Source organism: Artibeus jamaicensis, unplaced genomic scaffold (assembly GCF_021234435.1).
Source record: "Artibeus jamaicensis isolate MK-2021 breed Jamaican fruit bat unplaced genomic scaffold, CSHL_Jam_final scaffold_916, whole genome shotgun sequence".
NCBI classification, from domain to species: domain Eukaryota; kingdom Metazoa; phylum Chordata; class Mammalia; order Chiroptera; family Phyllostomidae; genus Artibeus; species Artibeus jamaicensis.
In genome coordinates, this window is record NW_026522059.1 from 20,843,909 (window position 1) to 20,866,704 (window position 22,796).

General features: G+C 40.3%; 1 pseudogene; it reads left to right on the forward strand.

Moving 5' to 3' along the window:
• Positions 1–670: 670 nt before the first annotated feature.
• LOC119065014 (peroxiredoxin-1-like) lies at positions 671–20,946 on the forward strand (annotated as a pseudogene).
• Positions 20,947–22,796: the final 1,850 nt, after the last annotated feature.

The following is a 22,796-nucleotide window of genomic DNA, read 5'->3' on the forward strand; positions in this document are numbered from 1 at the left end:
CTCAAAATAGAACTTATTTAAGTTTCATGAGGAATAGCTTAGTGCATAGAATTGTATGACTATTGTCTGAAATTTTAGGGGATTTCAAAGGTCTTGGCCTTTGCATCTGAAGTTGACTTTTATTTCTTTTTGTAGGTGGCAGTTTTAATGAGCAAGTGAACCTAAAAGGTTTTACTGAGCGGCTGCAAGACCAGTAGTTTCACGCACCCACAGGCCAGAATCTTAAGAGCTAATACAGAGACATTAACTGGGTTCTCACGTGCACAGGAAGCTGTAAGCAGGTTCAGTGACGTAAACAGTCCACAGAGTCTCCACACCTGGTGTCTATGTCGGGGCTGTATCCTTGGAGCAGCTCTGGGACCTGGGAAGGCAAGTGGCATCCCAGTTCCAAGGACAACAGAGGTGACCAGGAGACTCCAATCACCTGGCCCACCTGGTGGGTCAATAGGCCATCACACCTCTTTGATGACCTCCTCCAACAGGTTTCCCCTGGCTATTCCCTGAAGATATTTGCAAACCGTATGTCTAATAAGGAGTTAGTCTCCAAAATATATGGGAAACTTCTACAACTCAATGGTTTAAAAAAAGACCTGATTTTAAAAATTGGGCAAAGGATCTAATAGAGATTTCTTCAAAGAAGAATTAAAATTGCCAAGAGGTCCACGAGAAGATGCTCAACATCACCAATCATCAGGGAATTGAAGTTGATGAGCAACATCACCCACCATCAGGTGAGTTGAATTGTTTTTTAGGAGGGAGTCTATTAGAATGGTAAGACTGACATCTAGTGGCTAACTCTGGGTGGTGCCGAAAGGTGGAAGCGTGAGAAGGGGAATTAAATCACACACACACACACACACACACACACACACACACACACACACACACGTAAATAGCAGAAAGCTCCTCACAAACAGACAAATGCATGTTTTTTGGAAGGAGAGAGTGAACATATAACCTAACACGTCATTTTTGGAGATCACTGGAATTGATTCTGCCCTTGAAGAAGAAAGTGAGGGAAGGCGAAAATGTAGAAGTGACCTTTCAGGAAGTGAGCATGAGGAAGTAGACTGGTCGAAATGTTTTTGATGAAAGCCTAATGTTCTGGAGTTCTTATGACAGATGCTGAGAACCTGTGAAAGAGGTCCGTGGATTCCTGGACAGCCAGGCTTTTGGTTTTGGATTTTTGTTTCAGCTTTGGGGTTCTTTCTGTGCTCCAGAGGCAGGGCTGTGGGTGGGTACCAGGGGTCTCTGGAGAAGTTTCCATTTGTACCTTCTGCCATTTATGATTGGCTCACCTTGCCCCAAGTTCAGGAACACTGCTGGGGGAACTATTCACTCCTTTATTTAAAATGTGCTGTTCACACCCTTTCTGACCTTCTATCTTGTTCCCTAGTTTATCGTCCTTCTTCTCTCCTCATGTCATCTTCCTGATGTCATCTTCATGATGACATGAGGCAGAGGGCACTGGGGGGCACGGGTGTGTCTCGAGTGCCTGGGTGCCTCCCTGCTGGCCACACTGTTGCTCCCTGCTATCGACTCAGAAAGGAGGACAGGAAGAGAAGAACAAGTGAAATTAAGCCGCCAGTTAAGCTGTTGAGAGCTGCTCCCATGTGAGGGGTGAGAGGGTGGAAGGGTTACACTATGGTAAGCAAGACAGGCTGGATTTCTTCCATCGGGGAGCTGCAGAGATGGACTCAAGATTCAGAATTTTACAAAATAGCAATTAATTCATTATTAGTGTTGTAAACACTGCCGAGGACCTACAGCATGCTAGGAAATTGTGTAACACGGAGTCCTGATTGAATATGAGAGGAAGAAAAGGTTTTGCAGGTACAGAAAATTTAAACTGATATCTAACAAACGTGTTCTTTAGCTAAAGAAAAGGATCAGGGGCAGCATTATAAACAAAAACAAAAGGCTGGTTTAGACACCGAGATGAGAAGAGCAAACAATAGAAATCCTCCTACAGACCTAGCCGCGGGCCAGACAGAAATGGACGCTTTCGTGGGTGTTATTTAATCCTCAGAACTGCAGTGTCGAGTGGGCAGGTTTATTACATCGATTTTACAGATGAGGAAACCGAAGCACAGATAGAAGTGCCTTGTCGGAGATCACAGAGCTAGACGGTGGCCAGTTCGAGACTGAAGCCCGGGCCGTCCAGCTCCAGATCCAGAGCAGCGATTTTCAACCCTTTTAATCTCGTGGCACACATAAACTAATTACTAAAATTCTGTGGCAAACCAAAAACTATTTTAGAGTTTTGGCCTTTCTGACAAAAAAAGGGTATAATTTTGATTCATTTGCACTGGATGACTATCATCGTGTTGGCTGTTGTCATTGTTAAAAATTTGACAATCTGAAGGAAAAGAGGTCAGTGCCCTGACTACACAGTCAGATATTGAGTGTTTTAAAAATCCTTGTGGTACAGTGGTTGAAAATTGCTGATTTAGAAGCATAAAGAATGAAAGAAGGTCAGAGTGGCTAGATGTTGGGGGAGGAAGAGGAGGGAGACCAGGGAACTTGAAGTTGGAGATGTGAAAGGGACCACATCCTTGTGCCATGGTAAGAAATTTGGGTTTTATCCCAGTAGTAATTGGACACTGTAGACAGATACTAAGCAGGGAAGTAGCAAATTAAATTCTGCCTTTTTCAAACGTTGGTCTGGCTGTGGAATGGACAGAGATTTTGACTGGTCCTTCCTATGATTCATAGGAGCAAACTTTCCTTGCTAAATTGCCTCCCTGTTTGCTGAATCTGCAAAAATACCCCTGCTGTTTGACAGCTGACTCTATAGTATAAGAGAAGGAAGCAGTCTGTTCTCACACATTCTTGACAAGGGAAACGTTAGGTGGTGTTATTTGCGCAAAAGATACTGAGTGTAAGATATGCAGAGAATGAAAAAGAACAGGTCATCCGCCTGTCCATAGCCTCAGAGCAAAATAAATACTGAAAGTATAATGCGATAATGCATGGTAGGGTCACACTACACAATACCTATGGAGAAGAAAAAGTTATCCATGATTGTAGATAGTTTCCTGATCATTTACATCTGCACATGTAATACAAACAATCTCAGAAACGATTTGCAAGATATAATGTTCTGACATCCAAGGAAACAATGAACTTGACAGTTTGGAGCCTCATTTCTCAATCTCTGAAGTTGGTTGCCTATTTCAGGCAACACGACCACATATACAAACCTTCAGATTTTTAGCAACAATGGCATCTTTGTAATAGCTCTTGAACTATCACCTACCTGAAGGTTTGCTTATGAGCAGGGACCCTAGTGAAACGTAAGCCTCTGAGGAGGGGGTTATAACAGGCCTTCTCGCTTCCTTTCACTTAACACCTTGCACAGTCGTGAGAAAATGAGTGTTGACTGACTGAATGAATGGTAAAGTAACAAAGGGATGGAGATGGGAGCTGCAATTTCGTTTTCTTTCGTTGTGCTGGCCTCCTCCTTCCACCGTTATTCAACAAACATCCCTGGGTCTTCTTAGCCCACAGTTCACATGAAACACAAACACTTACTATACTTACGATCTGTCTCAGAGAGACCTGGAGAAGGTGAAAATACAAACTCCACTTTATACAGAAGGAGGAGTAAGTGCTTCAGTACTTATTCGGTACAAATAAGCACTTCTTGGTACCAAAGCACTTACTGTGCAAGAATCAAGTTTGTTGGGAATTGCAAATCAGTAGGTAATTCCTCTCTCGCATTTCTGAAAGCGTTTTGAAAATTTGATTTCACTTATCAGAAATTTTATTAAGGCTAAATACAGGGAGGAGGAACCCTCCGTGTGTACCTGGAAGACCAACGAAAACAAAGAGGATCACAGACCTGGCATTTTATAAATGGTGTTTATAAGAACTGATATTCTAACACATAAGACAGCATTTTAAGGAAGATATATAAAGTAGCCTTAGGTCTCTTTTTACAAATACCAGTGCAGAAAAGATTTCTATTTCATAGTTATTATAATAACATGAAGCATGCGCTTATTCTTCAGGGGGTAAAGACATACAAACAAACAAACTGGTGTTGGGTGATGAAAATCATTTTATTGTGCTCTTCCTGTTGAGGACATAACTGGGGCTGCCTAAGAAAAAGGGGAGGAACTATAAACCTATTGACGAGACCTTTGCAGTGTCTCAGGACTTCCTTCCATTTCTGAAGTTACAGGTACTGTGTTCCAGTACTTACAGTAAGTTGCTGTAGAGGTGGTCTCTAATGGAGCCTCAGAGCCCTGCATGAAACTACCCGTGGGTCTAACTCTCATTCATCTCAGTCCTAGATATGGGAGAGGAAGTGAGAGAAATAGATATCTATATGTGTAGAAATATTGATATATATTTCTCTTCCCTAAGCTATCTGCTCACTCAGGGTGGAAACCTAGTATGTTTTGCTTATGGCTGTGTTCACAGTGCCTAGGGCACTGTCTGGGTGCTTCATTTTTTCTGCACTAGGTGAATGATGATGAGGACAAGATGATGAGCATTCCTCAGTGAAAATACCTCTAGATGGACTGAAAATAATTATATTGAAAGCTTTAAGAATTTCTGCTGAAAATTTGTGATTGCCTCTCCAAATCCACTCTGCACTCAACCCTTGGAGGTTGACCTGAAAGGACCACACCTGGGAGACTCCCTTGCCACCTGGTTTCTGGTTGGTTTCAGCCGGTGGGAGGGACCGATTAGAAAATCAGTAGTCTGGTGGGAAGAGAGATCAGGGTAATCATGCCACTGGCTCCCTCCTTTGAAGTCATCTTCAACTGGCTGTGTCTTTTCTCTTTTTTTATTTTTTAAAAAATTTAATTGTTCAAGTACAGTTTTCTGTCTTTTATTCCCATCCCAGTTCACCACCCCCCCAGTTCTCCCCACCTCCCTCCCATTTCCACCCCCATTAGTTGTTGCCCATGTGTCCTTTATACTAGTTCCTGTAAATCCTTCCCCTTTTCCCCTGAAATTCCCTCCCTTCTCCCCTCCGGTCCCTGTCAGCCTGTTCTCTATTTCAGTGTCTTTGGTTATATTTTGCTTGCTTCTTTGTTTTATTGTTTAGCTTCCTGTAAAAGGTGAGATCATATAGTATTTGTCTTTCGACCTACACCTGGCTTATTTCACTCGGCATAATACTTTCCAGTTCCATCCATGCTGTTGCAAAGGGTAGTAGCTCCTTCTTTCTCTCTGCTGCATAGAATTCTATTGTGTATATGTACCACAATTTTTTGATCCATTCATTTACTGATGGGCACCTAGGTTGCTTCCCACTCTTGGCTATTGTAAGACATGATAGTGTACATGGAAAATCCTATAGACTCTACCAAAAAGCTGCTCAACCTAATAAATGAATTTGGCAAAACAGCAGGATACAAAGTCAATATCCAGAAATCAAAGGCATTTTTGTAATATCAATAATGAAACAGCAGAAGCAGAAATCAAGAAAAAATCCCATTCAATATAGCAAAAAGAAAAATAAAATACCTAGGGATAAACCTAACCAAGGAGGTAAAAGACCTGTATGCTGAAAACTACACAGCACTGAAGAAAGCAATCAAGAAAGACTCAAACAAATGGCAATTTTGGTAAAGAAGAACAAAGTAGGAGGGATCACAATACCTGACAGCAAGCTGTATTACAAGGCCACTGTAATCATCTTTTCAACCTGGGTCACAGCTGGTGCAAGAGAACCTGCTGGGCATGTCCCAGATTTCAGTAACGGCTTCTTCCTCGGGCCTCCTCAGGCCTGGAGATGGCAAGAACACCCTCCCCCCATATTGTCTTTCCTTTCTTGTCTGTTTTCTCTTTTTATCTCACCTACATCTTTAGAAATACTTCTTTTATCAAGCTCTTTTCAATTCCCCATTTGAGTGTGGCATTTGTTTTATGCCAGGAAGCTGAATTGTTCAGGTTCATCGCTCAACGAGTATTTTTTGAATTCCAGGTATGCGTGTGTGGCATGTGTTTGTGTGTTGCAGGTTGGAGGGGAGTGCATCTCAGAACAGAACGAAATGGTGAAAGCTGATTTACCCCTTCCATTTAGATAATATTGTTTCCCTTTCACCAACATTTCATCATTCAGGTGAACAAATATGGGTGCTTAAAAGGTTTCCTTCCTTCCTTTGTTCCCTCCTTCATTTCCTCCTTCCTTCCTCTTTCCTTCCTTCCTTCCTTTGTTCCTTCCTTCCTTCCTTCCTCTCTATCTCTCTCTCTCTCTCCATATAACATAGGAGGTGAGGCAAAGGAGATGGGCCCTGAAAGCCATTTTCTTCATACTAATTAATAGAAACCTGGTATCTGTTTTATAACACAACTTAGCTTGGACTAGTCACATTCCAAGCATTCAAAGGCACATTGGACTCATGGCTACGGAATGGAATCATGTAGTTCTACTGCGCTGATGCAGCTTCCTCTGTCATCGGTTTTTGTGCAAGATTCTGCCCTTATTGTCTTTAAGTTTATACATTTCCTGCTTCAGAGATCTTACTTGTTCCAAAGAAATTAACTGTATTGATGATTCTAAATAGTATAGCTCTATATAGATTGTTTATGGGTACCATAAACTCAATAGAACTCAGTCTTCCATTATACCCAGGAAAGTGTCTTTCCTTTACTTTATGACCCAATCACTAAGGCTTACGTTTAGGTTTTTTAAATTCACATTCAACCAATAATTTCCAAATTTCATCGCTACATTTCTACATTCCCTTTGGATTCCGATTTTAGATCATTGATGATGTTGCTACTTAATTTTCCTAAAGTGCAACCCTTAACCTGTTACACCTTCTTCAGAAATATTCTAAGGCCGCATTTTCTCTACCAAATGAAATGAAGGATTTTTTTTTAGTTTAGAATTCACAGTGCTTTACAATATTATCTCCATGTCTTTATTTCTGTCTCCTAGTGGTTGCTTATATGTGAACTGTGTTCCAGGACAAGGCAAAAGTTCCCTGAACATTCTTTGCAGGTTTTCTCCCTTATGTTTTTTCCCTATTTAATTCCATACTTAGAATACTTTCTTCCTTTGCCACCTGGCTCAACCCTGCCCCTGCTCCAAAGGGCCTTCTTGTATCAACTATCTCTATACGCTTTCTCGATTCTCTTAGAAAAGAACAAAATGTGCTCTCTGGCCCTGGAACGTACGATTAGCTTTATTTTTTTTTCTCTCTTACACCATTGACTGGCTTTTGCCTTACAGTGTGTTTCTTATAAATATCCCATTCCTTTCTATTTGTCAGTGAGTTTCCTTGAGAATTATTTTATACAAAGGAAGCCATGGAGATAGACAAGATCATTCATAACAAGGGTTTGGAAGAACAAAACTGGTATTGACAGATAAGGTATTTGAGAATTAAGTGAGGAATAAAGGTTAAGAATTCTTAGGTGTGGAATAAATAACTGTCTTTCTTTTACTAGCATCTCTAAATCTAGGGAAACTTGGCAGGCCCCTAGTGTATCCATTAGTTAATTAAATCAGACTTCTAGCTTTTCTTTTAATAGATGCTACAATAAGAACTTCTAATTTAGCCTTACCTTGCCAGCATGTGTTAATTACTTTTATTATTTCTGTTCATTTTCTCCTACAGAGGTCCAAAAAGACATTTACCTAAGTTTTGAAGTAGGTAGCTTCAATTATATGATGTACGATGTAAAAGAACTTTTTTCTTTTTTTGTTTCTGTATTTTCAGCTTATTTATCATTTTTATACTAAGTCTTTATATACTGCTGATCATAAATATCAACTGAAAACTTAAAAAAAAAACATGTCATGAAACTTTGGCTGTGCTGCCTTTTATTTTCTTTCCAAAACTTTGCTTGAATGCCAACTTGCACAGTTCTTGAGATCAAGGTAAAAATAAGAGCTAAAAATGGGTTTCAGCCAAAGCACTTAGCATCCTGTCAGAAAGCTCAATAGTTGCTTCTGATTAAAACCAAACCACACCAAACTCTCTTGAAAACTGAAGTTTTCAAAGTAATTCAAAAGTGATGGCAAAACATTTCATATTGAAGGCAGTAGCAACAGGTCTGCAAGAGTCCGCTCACACAGTGGAGAGACCTGAGAGTTTGGAGAGTTAGTGTGTGCAACTCTGGGGATGCTTTCAGAGGTTTTTACAAGGCGTCATATGGGGAATTTTCATAAAGAAGGTCTAGAATGCTACCCCTTGCCCCTAATAAGAAAGGACTAAATTTAGTAACACTTTAAAAATCAGTGGAAACCAAATTTTTATGTCTCTGTTTACAAGTTTATCTTATATTTACACTCTTTTATCTCTGGTATAAAACAAAATTTTGAGAATCTAAACTTAGAACCAGAAGTTGATAAAGTATTACATTTATAATCACTTGAAATTTGCTCACCTGATGCAAAGTGCATGAAAATCATCTTAACTCCGTGTGTGGCAGGTGGGTTAGGAGGGGGTTACAAAAGGTCAGATGCGTAAAGCTCCTCAACAGGCAGAGGAAACAGAAGGTATGACCACATCAAAGAAGCTACTGCCACTTTCCGTCTCTGGTGGAAAGAAGAATTGCAACAGCCCCCACGCCCCGCGGATGAAGCAGGGTGTGTGAGCAGGCGCATCTAGTGATCAGTCGGTCACACATCAGCCACACTGTGCTGTCGGGCAGCACTGAGATGGCCGGGGCCTCAGAAAGGCCTTTGGCTTTGGGTTAGACACTTGGATCAATTCGTCTCTTCCACGGACTTGCTGGAAGAAATTTGTCGAACTTCTGTGAAGCTAACCTAAGTCAGTTCATCTTTGCTCCTGCAGGACCTGCCATTTAGAATGTAGCCAGAGCTGCCAAATCAGTGAGCGAGAAAAGCAAGGGGACACTCCCAATCTTCAGGAAGGAAGAGGAACTTGAAGGTGCTTTTGCCTTCTCACAAAGCACATTCTTGGTGGTCATGGGGTGGGGGGCTTGATGATGACATATAATCATAAGTAAGGGAATAAGGAGGAAAAGAGGAAAGTTGATTGAGATTAAAGAAGGTTGGGGAGGGGGAAAACGCACTCTTAATTCTTCTAAGCTGGAAATATTGCATTAGGATGTGTTCGTGTGTGCATCTTGGTTAACTTGGTTCTACCTGTCCTTTACATCTGCCTCCAAGGTGTGCATAGTTAAAGCACGTAAAACAAGCTGGAATCGTCTGCTAGAATTGTGGAGCACGACAAACCACGTGGAGTAAGAGTGAGTTCCTGGAGCTCTTTTTTCAAGGAAATATATATTTTTTAACTCTTGGTAATGACTCTTGTTTTATTCTTTTGTATCACAGTTTATGTTTTCAGATCAATTTTATAGGCTCTCCCACTTGCTATAGAAAGTATTTTCAAAACCGATCATGTGAGTTTTGCTCTTTTCCTGGGAAGCATTTCTTGTTCTAAAAGGGAGGTATTTTTGTAGGAACAGATGTTGAACCTGCTTACAAATTAGAATCTGCTATCAAGGGAAGAATGCAATTCATTCTGGAACCAAGAATCTAATGAAATGCTTTTGTAAATCAGTTGTATTGAACAAATGCTGCCTTTTAAAATAAAATTCTAAACAGACTTAACTTGGTCTGTGCACAACATGTGTAATTTTTGGAGGCAGCAGAATGCTTTGTATAATCTAGTTTGTACTCTTTCTTAGAAGGAAACATGTTTAGCTGAAAAGACAAGTAATTTTTAAGCTGCTATGTCTAGTGTATAATTTAACTTAAATGGAAAATGTGCAAATGCTTTTAATGATATATTTGAACAATTGTGCAATTGCTATGTAATTATCTTTCTTATCTGTAAAGATGAAAGAAAATGAAACTCAGTGTTAAACACTTTAAGAAATATGGTTATAGCTCTATGAAAAAAAGAAATATGGGTATAGGAGTTCATAAATTCTTATAATAAGCATATTGTAACATTCTGTACATCAGACACATATAGAGTGCAATTAAATGTAGAATATCTGTATGTGTAGTCAATGCAAATTTATTTTTAGATTAAGAAATGAAATAGATAAATACAGTAGGGACCTTCACTGGAATAAAGTTTTAGCTTAAAAATGTTATCCAAGCTGCAGGGAAATAAAAAACAAAAACAAAAACAAATAGAAGCAAATCATGAGAAGTTCAATCAGTAGCAAGGGGTAAATAGGCAAAACACAAAGCGACTCACATGTGTTGAACGCCAGCTCTGAGCAGATGCCATGACGGGTGTTTTGCATATGCCCTTGTGGTCAGTCTTTACAACAAGCATTTTATTTACAGACAAGGCCATACAGCTGGTCCGTGGTGCTTCAGGGATTCAAACTTTGGAATACCTCACTCCAAAGTTTATATTATAAGTTTCAGATTGACTGAGAGACACATGAGGTGACTAAAATTACATAATAGATATTTCAAGGAGATATGAAATCTTTCTAAGTTATTAGAACAAGAGATGCTTTTTGTTATTAAATAATTTCTTATACCTGTGTATAGTCACATGTATGATTACATTTGTATGTATTGTTTCATTCATGCATTCATTTTTATGGTCAATTTTTATTGAATACTCACTCTGTTTGACACTGTATTAGGCATGAGGGATATTACGAGGTCTCTCCAAAAGGTATCCAGCCATGTGATATGAAAAATAGAGACATTCATTGAAGAAGATACAAGATACAAGAAACATTGTACATAGGACAATGACACCTCAGTCCCCTTCAAAATACGTACCTTGGGACCTCACACAGTTCTCCCAGTCACCATCAGCTGCCCCATTGTATTTTTCTGAATCTCATCAACGGTCTGAAATCTCTTCCCTTTCAAAGGTGATTTTAGTTTTGGGAAAATCCAGAAGTCACAGGATGCCAAATCTGGGATGCAGAGGGGATGAGTTACCTGAGTAATTTGATGTTTCACCAAAAAAATTTGCATGGGATATGATGCATGAGCAGGCTAGTTGTCATGATGAAGCTGCCATTCACCAGTTGCCCACAGCTGTGGCCTTCTGAATCATCCGAATGGTTTCCACAGAGGAATGTTCAAGCTCAACACAAAATTTTATGCAGATTCATTGCACTACTCACTCAGTCATTACGAATGAGATGACCACACGATACACATGCTCACTCAACAGTGTCTACTGCCCCCACTGACTAATACAGTGAAGTCATCATTGTTCACGCATGTGCATTCCAGTCCACCCTCCTTGGCTACCAGGTTACACTGATGTCAAGCAAACCATTTTGTTATATTAACAGTGGCTGGACTTTTTCCAGACAGTCCTGAATATCAATGAACCTTCAGGGAACCTAAGTTCTAGTAAGAGAAACAAACAACATAATAGCAGCTATTGGTCGAATATCAGAATTACATGTGATCTAACTTAATAATCTAAATATTAAAGTCTATTTCTGGAAAATGTCTTCCAGCCAATCTGGACACACATTTCTGGATTTTGTACACTCTTGTGCATATGGACCCCCCACAGGGTCAGGTGTGCACTGGGTATCTGTAGAGAGTAGGCCATCATCTATGGTTATTTTTTATTTATAAGAATAAATCTGATTAACAACTCAAGAATCACTCAACCTTTAGTTTAGCTTTCTGTTTAACTCTCAAAAGATGCTTGGCACCATCTGGAAACATTTTTGGTTTAACCACTAGGAGAGTAGTGCCATGGGAGTTAGTGAGTACAGACCAGGGATTCTGCTAAACATCCTAAAATGCACAGGACCGGCCCTTCTCCCTCCCAACACACACACACACATTAGCCAACTTGAAATGTCAATCAAAATTCTGGAGAAATGCTTCACTGAACACAGGGGAGGACAAGGCACAGGTAACTGGGAGAACACTATTATGTAAGGATACTTCCCCAACCTGGGAGATGAGCGTTCTCAAAATGCCCATTTTGGATGTCTCTATTGAGACATACAAATCTTGTGATAGAAACTATAAGCAGGAGTAGAAGTTGCAATGGAGCTTAAGGAAAAGCCCTTATGAGTGTTCAAGCTGACTATAATAGGACAATAAACATGACATAGCAAATAAATTTGTCACCAATAACATCTCACAAATTGCAAATGAATAATAATGGTTACTATAGAAGTGATTTCTATGAAGAGATGCTCAATATCGTTAGCTATCAGAGAGATGCAAATTAAAACCACAATGAGATACCACTTTACACCAGTCAGGATGGCTATAATAGACAAAGCAACAAACAACAAATGTTGGAGAGGTTGTGGGGAAAAGGGGACCTTGGTTCACTGTTGGTGGGATTGCAGACTGGTACAACCATTATGGAAAACAGTATGGAATTTTCTCAGAAAAATAAAAATCCACCTGCCTTTTGACCCAGCAATTCCACTGCTAGGATTATACCCCAAGAATCCTAAAACATCAATTTCAAAGAACCTATGCACCACAATGTTCATAGCAGCACAATTTACAATAGCCAAGAGTTGGAAGCAACTTAGGTGCCCATCAGTAAATGAATGGATCAAAAAATTGTGGTACATATACACAATGGAATTCTATGCTGCAGAGAGAAAAAAGGAGCTACTACCCTTTGCAACAACATGGATGGAACTGGAAAGCATTATGCTGAGTGAAATAGGCCAGGCATTGAAGGACAAATATCATATGATCTCACCTTTGACAGGAAGCTAAACAATAAAACAAACAAGCAAACAGAATAAAAACAAAGACACTGAAATAGAGAACAAGTGGGCAGCGACCAGAGGGGAGAGGGAAGGGAATTTAAGGGGAAAAATGGGGAGGGATTTTGAGGAACAAGTATGAAAGACACAGGGATGAGGACTGGGGGGGGGGATGGGAGGGAGAGGGGAGACGGGGCGGGGGTGGGTGGGATGCGAGAAATAGATTAAAAAAATGTACTTGAAAAATAACTAAATAAAATGTATTAAATAAAAAATAAAAAAAAAATACCATGACTATAAAAAAAAAAAGAAGTGATTTCTACTCATTCTTCCTTGCTAACCAGGAAACGTGTTCTTGCCCTCAAATATCCAGAAGATGCTTATACATGTGTTCTTCTTATAAATAATATGCACAGTAAAGTATTTTGCCTTCTGTAGTACTCTTCTTTTTTATCTTAAACCATTTAATAGTTTTTTCTACATATTATAATTTTTTCTTTTCGTTTAATTTTATTTAGTTATTTTTCAAGTACAGTTTTTTGTCTATTTCTCCCATCCCAGCCCACCCCACCCCACCCCATGCTCCCCACCTCCCTCCCATTTCCTCCCCCCTAGTCCTCATCCCTGTGTCTTTCATACTTGTTCCTCCAAATCCCTCCCCTTTTTCCCCCTTAAATTCCCTTCCCTCTTCCTTCTGGTCACTGCCCCCTTTTTCTCTATTTCAGTGTCTTTGTTTTTATTCTGCTTGCTTGTTTGTTTTGTTCTTTAGCTTCCTGTCAAAGGTGAGATCATATGATATTTGTATTTCAACGCCTGGCCTATTTCACTCAGCATAATGCTTTCTTCTGTCCTTATCGTTGCTATTGTTGCTTTAGGGGCCTTGGATGTGCAATGAACCAATCACAATTATTATAAGCTGTTGTCATTGACTTGTGCCATCTCTTATTTGCATTTCATTTTCAATATTTGTCTTCCTCTCCTAAGCTGAGCTTTCTTCTTTTCCCACCAGATAGGCCAACTTGTATACACGTGTATCAAAGAACAAACAATACGCAGTATCGTTTTTTTGTGTTGTAAACTTACAGAAATTGAGTTGTATCATTCTTCTTATTCTGCTTCTTTCTCTTTAGATTCAAAGTTATGTTTTAGACATTCAGCCTTAGTAATACCTGCAGAATTTGTGCATCCTTTTGGCTGCTGCCTGCATTTTTGATGTGCTATTTACATGTTACCTAATCGATGGGCATATTTCTAATGTGGAAACAGTGTGGAAGAGCAGATTCTTACCTACTTTCTCTCTGTGTCTATAAAAGATTCTATGGAGTATATTGCCAGGAATGTAATAGCTAATAAATAGCACATACACGCAGCCTTGCTTTCATTTGTTGCTGCCACATCGCTATCCAAAATAGCTGCATTATTTACACTTTTAGCAGTGTAAGAAGGTTTTTCTTTTGATGTTTTCGTAACTGTTCTCTTCTCTACAATCTAAATAATCATTTTACACAGTTTTTTCTCCTCACAGCCCCAACAACAGCTTCCTGCCCTCCCACGCAGCTCACCACCTCACATTTCCACGGCTGCGTCCCCGACCTGGTTGCTCACTCTTTGAACATGCGGTCTTTTCTCTAATCAAAGTCAGCCGCGTCTGCACAGATGGCAACCGAGGACTGCATTCCCCAGGTCATTTCTGCTCACGCATCCCATCCACTCCTCCCTCTCCGCTGGATCATCCCGTCCACGGACAAGCACAGGAAAGTGAGGGGGGCAGGGCCTGGCCTTCGATTCCCCTCCAACAACGATCGTTCTTCTCCATTCCTTTCCAAGGAATTCTTAGACTTATCTGCAGTCACTAGCTACACTTTGGTTCTTACGTAATACCGCTTTTCTTTATTTTCTAGAAGCACCGGTTTTGCTGTTGTTTTAAATTTTTTCATATCCTTATACTGCGTCTTCCTTCTCCCAGAATGCTTTTAGCCTGGCCGACTTTTTATTATAACACGTTAAAGTTAAACAAAATCCCAGGAAAGAGTCCTTCTTTAATTCCCAGCCTAACCAACCAAAATCCCAGGAAAGAGTCCTTCTTTAATTCCCAGCCTAACCACCCAATAATAGAGTATTATTGATAGTCTATTATATCTCTTCCCTCATAAGCCATTGCCTGATTTTTTAAAAATATTTTATTCATTTATCTTTAGAGGGGAAGGGAAGGAGAGAGGGAGAGAAACATCAATGTATGGTTGCCTTTCATGTGTCCCCTGCTGGGAACTGGCCTGCAGGAAACTGGTCTGCAACCCAGGTATGTGCCCTGACTGGGAATCGAACTGCGATTGTCTGGTTCGCAGGCCCACATTGCCTGATATTTTTCATGCTTGCGCATTGTCTGAGGTATCGTCTCACTCCGTAGACTGTCAACTGCACGACTTAGGGGCCTTTTCTGTCCCCTTCTCCTGTATCCACAGGGACCTAGGACAATGCCTGCCATTTAGGTCATATGCAGTAAATACACACTGAACGAAAGAGTGAAAGTCTTTTTGTTTGAGTGAAGTTTGGGTTTTAATCTGAGTTGTAAGAACATAGCTCTCAGCATGCTATGTAAATGTACTCATTAAAAATATTTATAAAATGCAAGCGCACTTTCAATAGCTCAAGAATAAAAAAAATTGTCTCACAGAATTAGCTTCTGAAGTATAACTGAAAGTCAAAAGACTATGCATAATTTCAAATTGTCCTTTTTTTCTAGAAATAGTTAAATTGTTATGTTGTCAGAAAAACATAAGGAGTCAGTTTGATGCAATCTACTTTACTCAGTTTTATACAATTCTACAACATTCCTTCTATGAGCTGTGAATCTAATTTATATATACTCTTGTGAGCAGGTAGTTGGCTTACACTGAAAGTTATATATTTGGTTAGAAAGTGCTTGTCCTGTAGATAAAAGTGGAAATTGTAGTGCTATAAAATTCTATCAATTTCCCCAGAATTTTATTTATTCACTTATGTAACAAATATGTGTTGAGCTCCCTCAAGGTTCCAGGCACCTTGGCACCTGTCTAGGCCCCTTTACAGTAAAGTAAAACCAAGATTGGGGGAGCCTTTGTGGGGTTTACATGGCCGTGTGGGGGTGTGGGCATATTGGGAGGCAGAAAATAAACTGTAAATACCAACCATACACCCATAACATATAAATATAAATTATAAATATAAAACCATTAAAACATACTTGTTAGAAGGTGACCAACACTGAAAAAACAACACGCACAGGTAGGGACATGAGGTGCATTGTAAAGAGGTCAGGACCGACCTCGTGCAGGAGACCCCCTGAGCAACACCTTGGAGGTAAGGGAGTGAGCTGCAAAAGCCTTAGCTGTGAATAAAGAACCAGCACTGGAGGTAGTGTGGCCACGGTGAAGTGGTAAAGAGGGACAGTGACATAACTGAGATCATAGTGGTAGTGGGTACCACAGCCTGTGAGGCCTGTAGGTCCCTGCAGTAGATGCTTGGGGGCCTGCCCCAACTCCCCAAGTCAGGCGTACACACTGCTCCCCCACTGCTGCGTGCTCTGGAGGCAGGAGCCGCGTGACCTGGGAGTAGCCCCTGTGCACACAGCCATTGTGCAATGTGTTGACGGATGGGAGGGTTTACAAAGCTGGTCTGCTGCCCCATGTGGGAAGAGCTCCGGCACCCACATGCGCACCGGAGCCCTGTTGCTGTGGATCAGTCCAGGTAGATGTTCCCCAAGATCACATCCTTTTCTTGACTCCTTCCTTTTCTCTACCTTGCCTCCCTCCCTCCCATATTGCTGCACCTGGGATTACACCTTCATTGTGTCATTGTTACAAGAATCTTCATCTCAGGCTCTGCTTGTAAAGAATCCAAACTAAGTCAGTCATTATAAGGACTTTACTATTATTCTATGAATGAAATGGGAGCTGCTATAGGGTTTGAGACGTGACATTGTCTGCTGATATTCAGAATCATCCATCTCACACGAGTGTTGGGGAGAGACAGTGAGGGAGAAAAGGAGGGGATCAGAGAGTAGGAGGCTATTATGGCAATCCAGGTAAGAGTGATGGGTTGTGGCCTAGTAGCAGCAAAGGTGATGTGAAGCGATTGGCTTCTGCAGGTATTTTGAAGTAATACACAGAATATCCTGGCAGTTTATGTAAAATATTGGCATTAACTGTAAAGTATAATAGTGCACTCGGGGGGTTGGTTGATTAAGTGGTCAATTTGCTGAAGAGCAACCTTCGCACTTCATTCTTCATAGAAGCAGTACTTCATTAGCCATTTGTTTGACTTTGATTCATTGTTTCTTGACTGTAGCACTATAGTAATTTTAAAAAGAATTATATTGAGATCAGTTTCCTTCTACTGAGATCAGCTACAAAATATTTGTAAATTTAAAAAGACTGTGCAAAGGAATCTAAGGACTTAAGTGTGGGAAGCTCTCTGCGGGCAGAGCCACAGATGAGAATATGTCTGCCAAGATGTGATCTGCTTGGGGAGGAAAAGTGGCCGATCTCTCCTACGAGAAGGACCAGGAGCCTGGAGCCTGTTCCTCAGTGGGCCTTTATTGGGTTCAATTTGCTAAGGAATACAGGTAAAGCTCATTGATCATTGTCCAGCAGTAATGATTAAATGATAGATAACATTCAAAGAACTGCGAGGGCTAACTCTGAATCAGAGTCAGATAGCTAAAGGGCCATAAAATTTTGGGGAAACAACTTGGACCCTAATCATTTAAATTGAGAGTATTCTTAGTAAAGCAGGTTTCACAGGATTTTATGCATTCTTTCATAGGCCTGATCGCCACAGGGAACTTGCCCTTTCCAGCACCGGGCCGCACCCACCTCCAGCATTGTTTCAGGCTTAAGTCAGGCAGAGGGAGTAAGGCAGCCAAGAAATTAGGAGACTTCTCACAGACAGAATGAGGACTCACACTATGTCAAAGCCGAGGAATGGGGGTCGATCACCCTTTTTTCTATAGCCCCCCAAGTCCTTCACCTTTATGACCCTTCATGACCCTTCACGACCTTGCCTGTCTTAGGTCCTCCCTCCTTTGAGAAATCTCACTGGTCTTTAGCTAACCAGCCATCTGCCTGGGGCCAAGCAGGATGAAGTAAGTGAAAGGGGGCAGAGGCAGGGGCCCTGCAAAAAAGATAAGCTTTGTCTTTTTAATGACTTATGGTCCCAAGGTCCTTTACTCAGCCTTAGCCATACCAGGTTACAGTTTCTGAAAACAGGCAGGGCAGTTTCCAACACCTAAGCGTAGCTCACCAAGAGGAAATGTTAAGCCAGGCACCTGGTCAGAGAACCTATCTAAACCACTGGTGTTTCCTGTGCTTGTCTTGGAAATGGATCTCCACCTTAATGGGTATTTTACCTTCCACATGTTTTATGCTTCAAATATAATTCCGGAATTTTTTTCTACTTTTGTCTAGATTCTAGATGACTTTTAATGTGGATCTAGGTTGACATGAAGAAGTTTGGATCTGCTAAACCCCAGATTACAAACTACTATCAGAACTGCGTAGGTTTAAATTCTATCAAAGAGGACATTAGTAGCCTGAGTGTTTACTTTCCTGCATTGTATAGAGAAGCAAGTTAGACACAAATCCTGACTGTACCTATACAAAGACAGTTTCTATTATTCTGTCAAGGTGCAAAGCAGACAACAAATCACTTTAGTAAATAGTAAAACATTCTTGCTCATTCCTGGCTTGACTTCTTCCCCTAATCCCACTCAATTCTCACTACACCCACTGAATGTGAGAAATTAAGGGTAAGGGTGAAATTTTATCTTCCTAAAGTACAACATAATATCACATCCCATCTGTCCTTTAAAGGAGCAAAGTACAGGGAATTAACTCGAAGAATATCACATAAGGGAAAGAAATTTATATTTTTCTTCCTCATATATTTCTAGGTAAGTGAGAGGATAAAACCTTTCTAATTGAACTTTCAAAAGCTTTTATTTCCTTAATATTCTATTCCTATTTTGCAAACTGCCTCACCAAAAATATCAAACGAAATTCTAAGAAGGAATCTCATATTGTTAACTGCAATTTAAGTTCAGGAACCGAAATACCATAGCTAACTCAATGAAATGTGTATACTATTAAAAACTAAATTTTATTGTATATCCTTAGAATTCCACCGAGATCTCTGAAGTAACAGTTAATGAAATAAAAGCATTCGGTGAATTGCTGTGCTTCCAAATTAAATCCGTATCTTGTTTCAGTGTCTATGTAAGAGTCATCACTTTATGACCCACAAGTAGGCACTTAATAAAAACCTTTATTGGCAACACATGAGGAAAGTTTTGTTCACCCTAGTAACAATCTTTTTACCTCCTAGCTTGATTACTTCTTGAGAAAAGTCTTATAAACATATTTCATTTCTAAGCCTAGTTCATCTCCTTATTCATGTCATGCTGTTTAACGTATGATTTGGTGTCTGTGTTGGAACTACGTAGAATAATAGAATTTGTCTCTCTGCAGAAGCAAGCCGAGTTTGTGGCTAATTGCCTTCTCTATACATTGCAGGAAATCTAACACTGATGTTCTCTTAGGCATAACAGTCTAAACCTACACAGTTCACCTGATAGTCTATAATATTGATGTTATCAGACTCCTTCTTCCCTTACTAAGCCTTCTTACTTCCTATTGATCTTGCACACGTCTATAAGAAAGCAAGAGTCTGATTCAGTTGTCTCTCTCCCGTACTTTTGTGATTCTTAGCTTAAAAACCTGACCTGAGGGATAAATTACCCTTAGCTGTTGTTTTTCCAGTGAAAGGTAAAAGTATACAACTCTCTCTCATTTTTGACATTAAACTGTTTTTATTTTCAATTATAGTTGACTTTATATATTATGTTAGTTTCAGGCACACAACCCAGGGATTAGACATTATAAAACTTATGAAGTGATAACCCTGATACATCTAATACCCATCTGACACCATACATAGTTATTATAATATTATTGACTATATTGCCTATGCCATAGTTTGTATTCCAGGACTATTTTGTAACTATAAATTTGTGCTTTATAATCCCTTCACCTTTTTCACCCATCCCCTCAATCTCCCTCCCATTAGGTAACTGTCAAACTGTTTTCTGTATCTATGAGTCTGTTTCTGTTCTGCTTGTCTGTTTTTCTTTTGTTTTGTAGATTCCATAAGTGAAATCATATACCACATGTCTTCCTCTCTCTGACTTATTTCACTCAGCACAATACTTTCTAGGTCCATCCATGTTGTTGCAGATGGTAAAAATTTCTTTCTTTTTTACAACTGAGTCACATTCTATTGCATATATACTCCACTTCTTTAACTATTCTTCTAGTGAGGCAACCTACACAGGTTGCTTCAATACCCTGGCTATTGTAAATAATGCTGCAGTGAACATATGGATAGCTGTCTTTTAATTTAGTGCTTTGGGTTTCTTTGGATAAATACTCAGAAGTATTTACCCAGAAGTAAATACCCAGAAAGACCGGAATTGCTGGGTCCTTCTTTGTCTTTTGTTATTCAGCCTTTGTTTTAAAGTCTTTTTTGTCTAATATAAGTATTGCTACCCAGCTTTTTGTTGCTTATGTTTTGTTATCTATTCAGTCTCCATATGTCTTTTGATTGGAACATTTAATCCATTTGCATTTAAAGTAATTGTTGATATGTGAGTCATCTTCCTGACTGGTCTCGGTATTTCTGTCTCAGCTGCCGATAGCAAAGACGTCTTTAGGAAATGCTAAAATTGGGCACCCTGCTCCCAACTTTAAAGCCACAGCTGTCATGCCAGATGGTTGGTTCAAAGACATCAGCCTATCTGACTACAGAGAAAAATATGTGTTCTTCCTTTACCCTCTTGCCTTTACCTTTGTGTGCCCCATGGAGCTCCTTGCTTTTGGTGATAGGGCAAAAGAATTTAAGAAACTCAGTGATTGGTGCTTCTGTGGATTCCCACTTCTGTCACCTGGCATGGATTCAACGCACCCATGAAATAAGGAGGACTCGGATCCATGGACATTCCCTGGTGTCAGACTCCAAGCTCGCCATTGCTCAGGACTAGGGGGTCTTAAAGGATGATGAAGACATCTCATTCAGGGGCCTCTTTATCACTGATGATAAATGTGTCCTCCACCAGATCGCCATAAACAACTTCCTGTTGGACACTCTGTGGACGAGACTCTGAGGCTAGCTCAGGCTGTCCAGTTCCCTGACAAACATGGGGAAGCGTGCCCAGCTGGCTGGAAGTCTGGCAGTGATGCCATGAAGCCTGATGTCCAGAACAGCAAAGAATATTTCTCTAACCAGAAGTGAGCCCAAGGCCATTTTAGGGTCATGCAACAATAGACAGCCATGAGAGCAAAACCTCTTTTAAAAAAAAATTATTGTCGTGTTTAAAATGCAAGATCTTAAACTAAGCCCAAGTGTGGTCTGGGACAGGACAGGCCTTTTCCGCGGGGTTTGGGGAGGCCAGTTTTCTTCTTCTGGAGAAAATGGTTTGAACTTATGGAGCAGACCGATTGATATGTACAGTGGTGTGGCATCACCTTTGACTTTTTGTAGTTTCTATTCAATTTGAACTGTGAAAAAAAGTAATTGGTGATAGATATGTATTTATTGCCATTTTATTGTTCAATTTTTTTAATATTTTTTTTCCCTTTTTCTTTTTGAAAAAGACTCTTTAACATGTTTTTAATATTGGTTTGGTGATGATGTACTCCTTTAGCTTTTTCTTGTCTGGGACGCTTTTTATATATCCTTCAATTCTAAGTGATAGCTTTGCTGGGCAGAGTAATCTTGGTTGTAGGTCCTTGTTCATCACTTGAAATTATTTCTTGCCAGTCCTTTCCCGCCTGCAAGGCTTCTGTGGAGAAATCAGCTGACAGTCTTACGGGAGCTCCCTTGTAGATAACTAACTGCTTTTCTCTTGCTGCTTTAAAGATTCTTTGACTTTAACCTGTGGCATTTAAATTATAATGTTTCTTGGTGTGGGCTTCTTTGGGTTCATTTTGCTTGGGACTCTGTGCTTCCTGAACTTGTATGTGTATTTCCTTCCTGGATTAGAGAAGTTTTTCAACATTATTTTTTTTACATAGACCCTCTCTTTTCTTCTCCTTTCACATTTTTGCCCTCTCTTTCTTCTCCTTCCCAGCACCCCCAGGATACACTCATTGGAATGTTTGACATTGTCCCAGAGGCTCCTACACCAACCTCTTTCTCAGAGGGGATTATTTTTCTTTTTGCTGTGCTGATTGTTTTCTGCTTCCTTAAGTTCCAGATCTCTGATTGGTCCTGTGCTTTATCTACTCTACTATTGATTCTCTGTAATGGATTCTTCATTTCAGTTAATATATTCTCCATTTTTGACTGGTTACTTTTTATGTTTGCTCTCTCTGTTTTTGTATTTCCTATGTTTTTGTTGAAGTGATCTGTAAGTTCATATACTCTTTCCCTAAGTTTATTGAGCATCCTTATAACCTGATAAAGTGTTTTCAACTCTTTATCACATAGATTGCTGGTCTCTATTCTGTTTGGTTCTTTTTCTGGAGTTTTGTTTTGCTGTTTTTATTTGGGGCATGTTTCTTTGTCTTATTTTGGCTGTCCCTCTCTTGCTTTGTTTCTGTGTATTAGGTAGAACTGCTACATCTCTCCATCTGTTAGGCTTGGTAGAGTGGCCTTATATAGTAAGTGTCCTGTAGAGGCCAGTGGCACAGTCTTCTTGGTCATCCAAGTTGGGCACTCCAGGTGTGCCCCCCCACCCTATGGGGGCTATGTATACCCTCCTGTTATAGTTAAGCCTAGATAACTGTTGCCACCTCAGTGGAAGGAATTTACCCCCAGGCTGATTAGCTCTGAGGACTGTCAGCAATTGCTTTGGAGGATCAGCTGTGTAGGGGCTGACCCCCATGAAGCGGGACTTACTTCAGCAGGACTCTGTTGCCAACTGAGTCTAGCTAGCCTTTGAGTGTGTTGTTTGTGAAGGTAGATGGGTAGTGATTTGATGTGATCTGAAGCTGTACACCAGATACGCTGGCTTCAGGGCCTCCCAGAAGGTGGAGGCCAAGATCAGCTGCCACCTGTGCTCTGCCCCGGGCCACCAGGCATGAGGTACAAAGTGATCTGCAGATGGCTGCTACTTGTGCTGAGCTTCTCGGGGCCCAAGA